This window comes from Cavia porcellus, unplaced genomic scaffold, assembly GCF_034190915.1.
Source record: "Cavia porcellus strain 051 isolate PalLab524CR breed Dunkin Hartley unplaced genomic scaffold, mCavPor4.1 scaffold_13, whole genome shotgun sequence".
In the NCBI taxonomy this organism is placed as follows: domain Eukaryota; kingdom Metazoa; phylum Chordata; class Mammalia; order Rodentia; family Caviidae; genus Cavia; species Cavia porcellus.
The window spans coordinates 36,913,983-36,917,123 of NW_026947496.1; the positions used below are offsets into that span (position 1 = coordinate 36,913,983).

At 36.9% G+C, this 3,141-nt stretch overlaps 1 pseudogene; it reads right to left on the reverse strand.

Moving 5' to 3' along the window:
- Positions 1-2,758: 2,758 nt before the first annotated feature.
- LOC111757895 (U1 spliceosomal RNA) lies at positions 2,759-2,940 on the reverse strand (annotated as a pseudogene).
- Between the last annotated feature and the right edge of the window lie 201 nt (positions 2,941-3,141).

Sequence of the window (3,141 nt, forward strand, 5' to 3'; positions counted from 1 at the left end):
CAGAGGCCCGGCCAGGGCAGATGGTCTGTCAGATGATATAGATGCAAGGCTAAAAAAAATTGAAAAGCATATTTTTTTTTCATGAAAGCATTATTTCCTCAACTGGATCAATGAAGCTCTGTGGTGGCAGCTGTGTATATCCCTCCGGGACTGTCACGTGAGTGCTGTTACCAGGAAACCCCCACTGTCTCGCCTTCTCTTTCAGATGGACACATGTTGGGTTCTGTGGAGCAACCTTGGGTTCATTTTTACCTGCCACAAGACATTTTAGATATCAGGCAAGGCTGAGCTGAGTCTGACAAGGGTAAGCAAGATCATTCCAAAATGTGCTTTCCTGTGATCATTTGGAAGTGACTGAAACATTGATCTGACGTGTGGGTTACTGTATATTCATGGCATTTTGGGTTCTCAGAAGATATAAATGCACATTTATAGACAATTCAGTACACAAGGAAAAACTTCAGACATATAAATAAATAAATAAATAAAGTGAGACTTCAGTTTTGAAAGAGTTCACTGAATTCTAGCTTTCTGAGGAAGGCGTATTGATAATGCTTGTGACAATATTATTTTCACATTGTGTAGAATTTATGTAGGAAGAATGGCTATGCAGATCATATTTCCAAAGGTAAGCCATTTCTTGATGATCACACATTTTGCTTGGGTATAACTGAATTGTTATAAAAATATGATGTAAATTAAACGTTGATCACAAACATATAAACATATAAATTATTCTGTACTGGGAGATCATTCAGAATATTAATATTTTATCTATGTGTGTACTTGAATGATAAGTCAAACAACCAAATCACTAGGAGCTAGATTACGATTTCCTAGCATGTAAAGAGGTTTGAATACCTGCAAAATATTTTGACACTCATTCTTGCTTCTGTTTCTCCCTACTTGTTTAAATGTCAACCAGTGAGCCAGACTCCTGCATATTGAGGTAATACGGCCACAATAACATCTGATGTCCTCATTTCCTAGTTCCCAATGCAAGAGAAGTTGGTCTCAGTTTAAAAGTTTCAGTGAAGGGTTACATTGGTCCATCAGGTGTCCAACCACAGAACAATCAACAAACGTTATGACAGTGGATACTGAAGGGATCCACTTAGGTCATTCATCTTTCCTTGAACAAGTGAATGTGGCTAAGAGAACAGAATTGGTGAGAATTTGGAAGAGCTCATGGATATAAAGATTGCTATAGCAAGAGTTTCCATGGCAATGGGGTGGAGTGCACAAAATGCCAACATCACAGATGCTGTCATTAAAAATATTTGAGAGGTCTGTGACAGCAGCAGCATCCTTTCTCTGCTTCTGCTCATTAAATATCATACCTCATACATTGTGCTGTGAGCATGTGAAGTTTTCCTAAATTTTGCATCATAGGAAAATATTTCACCTGTTTGAAGACATGTTATTGTGGCTGTTTTTCTGTAGCCCTCTAATTTAGGATTCTGTACAGCTGTTTCACATAAATAAGATGAATAAGGCTGAAATGCTCCTGTGGAAGTAAAACAAGTGTTTTTCCATTTCCTAGTTTGGAAGTAATGTGAAGCAGGTGGGGCGGGCAGAGTTTCAGGAGTTGAGAAGGAAACAGAGTGAAGAAAACAAAATTGCCTGTGCTCAGGTACGTGATTCTGGGAATGAAAGGAGCTCCTTGAAAAAGACATAGGTACGTGTCCTAGTAAAGCTTAGAAGCACAAACATGAAGAAAAGCACAAATACTCAAGAAAAAACAATGTTTAATTACAGTGTGAGAGAGCTGCAAATTCTGAAAGAGAGGATTACATTGCAACAGCCTTAATCAGTCAAAATGTGTTTATTTCCTGGGGAAAAAGAAAATTGTATGTATAGCTCACATGAGAGAGGTGCTAGGGAAGTGTTTTTCAGCATCAGATTAATGAGAGCAGAGATCTCAGCACAAGGACAGATGACAAGGAAAAGGAACACTGAGTGTTAACAATTTCCTGCTGGTGCACCTGTTGACTTATCTTAGAAGATATGTGCTAAGTATGTTCTCCTAGGGAAACTCTTTACCCTTTGCATTTCATATACTAGCAGAATATGTACTTGTGCCTTTTCTCACCAAGATAAATGCCACCTCAGTAATGGATAAAACTGGTGAATATCACCCTAACTTAATCATTGAACTTCTATCACCAATCATGGGATCCTGAAATTGTGTGCCTCCTGATACGATGCTCAGAACAACACAGTATCACTGGATAAATGCTCTTGTCAAAATGTTTAACCTTAAACTCTTCATAATAACATTGAGATCAGACAAGTCTACATTGTGGAACATTTTATGAACAAAATGTCAACTCATGTAATATTTAAAAACAAACCAAGGGAACTCTTTTGAAGAGATAGGGCATCCGCTGGAAATGCATGGTCATTGATTGCCCCAGAACTGAAAAGTCCTTTAAAACAAGGACATTTGGGGGATAATTAAGAAAGTATTACAGGACTAGATATTTGATATTACTTCATTGATTCTTGGTGATTTTTTTTTCATACCAGGAACTGAATTCAGGACCTTGTGCTTGCCAGGCAGGTGCTGGGCTGCTGGGCTATATACCCAGCCCTACTTCAACAATTCTAAAATGTTAATTTTTTAAAAGTGATATTGATGTTCTGGTGAGTAAGAAAATATCTCCATTACTATTTCAAATACCCTTATAATCAACTTATAAAGAGAAAAAGGGTTATTTTGATTCACAGGATTTTTTTATTTTTAAAATATTTTTTTCAGGGAATAGCATCAACCCAGTCTCCCCCCGCCCCACCCAACCACAAATTATACAGTCAAATTTCTCACATTTGAGGGTTTGGGAAAATTGCAGGATTCAGCACATCTGGAGTGCAAAGGATAAGCCTTGCCCTGGGAAAACCACTCTCATGATCTTGGTATCTCACCTGCTAGGTAAGTAAAAGTTTTTTAAACTTTCTTTTTAAAAAATTTATTTAAAGAGAAAAAAAAAACAGAAAAAGGGTAGAAACAATACATGATTTTAAAAAAATAAACAATAAGATACCACTAGTTGATAAATTACATATTGTCCTCTTAGAAATAGTTGTTCAAGTTACAAAATTAAAGCATACAAAGTGGACATGCAAATAGTGAGACTGCAA